The sequence below is a fragment of the Austrofundulus limnaeus genome, unplaced genomic scaffold (assembly GCF_001266775.1).
Source record: "Austrofundulus limnaeus strain Quisiro unplaced genomic scaffold, Austrofundulus_limnaeus-1.0 Scaffold127, whole genome shotgun sequence".
NCBI classification, from domain to species: Eukaryota; Metazoa; Chordata; class Actinopteri; order Cyprinodontiformes; family Rivulidae; genus Austrofundulus; species Austrofundulus limnaeus.
This window is the reverse complement of record NW_013952529.1, coordinates 333,546-334,612: the sequence shown is the minus strand read 5'-3', so window position 1 is coordinate 334,612 and position 1,067 is coordinate 333,546.

The window sequence follows — 1,067 nt, the reverse complement described above, 5'->3', positions numbered from 1 at the left end:
CTTCTGACCTTCATCCTCTGACCTTCATCCTCTGACCTTCATCCTCTGACCTCATGCTCTGACCTTTATCCTCTGACCTTCATCCTCTGACCTCATGCTCTGACCTTTATCCTCTGACCTTCATCCTCTGACCTCATACTTTGACCTTCATCCTCTGACCTTCATCCTCTGACCTCATACTCTGACCTTCATCCTCTGACCTCATACTCTGACCTTCATCCTCTGACCTTCATCCTCTGACCTTCATCCTCTGACCTCATACTCTGACCTTCATCCTTTGACCTTCATCCTCTGACCTCATCGTTTGACCTTCATCCTCTGACCTTCATCCTCTGACCTCATCATTTGACCTTCATCTTCTGACCTTCATCCTCTGACCTTCATCCTCTGTCCTCACTCTGAGTTCCACTTGTAAAATAATCAGCTGATGTTTGGAGTCGATTCAAGATGGCCGCCACTGAACAGACATGCTAAGAACAGAACAAGTTTTTAGATGTTGTGTCTAAATATGAGTGGTAGTAGCTGAGACTGATCTGCAACACTGACTCATAACATCTCCCTGCTGGTTCCGGAGCGTTCAGTGTGAAGGAGGTCAGAGGTCAAATATTCTCCTGCAGAACTGAAACTGCTGGTCCGGACCTGAAGAAACCAGAACCGGACTAAGAGTTCTGCACAGACTCATCAGTGTTTGTGGGACAAAACGTTTATTTTTAACGTTTCTGCAGCAAAACAAGTTGATTTGCTGCAGAAACACAGAGTTCTGGTTCTGACTGGGTTCTGTTGCTGGAATGTGACAAGTTATTGAGCCACAAACCGACTGAACAGAACCGGATTTGTTCAAGTTTAAAACTAAAGGTTTGAGTTTCACTTCTTTAAATATCTGTAGAAAATAACAAATGAAATAAAGAATAAAAGAAGTGTTTATTCAGATTTTATAGGTTTTAACAACAGCAGGTTGTTGATGGATCAAAACTTTTATTTCTTCTCTAATGTTTCAGGTCTTTATTAAAGTTTATATTTATTTATATTTATTCATACTTATTTATATTTGTTTATATTTGTTTATA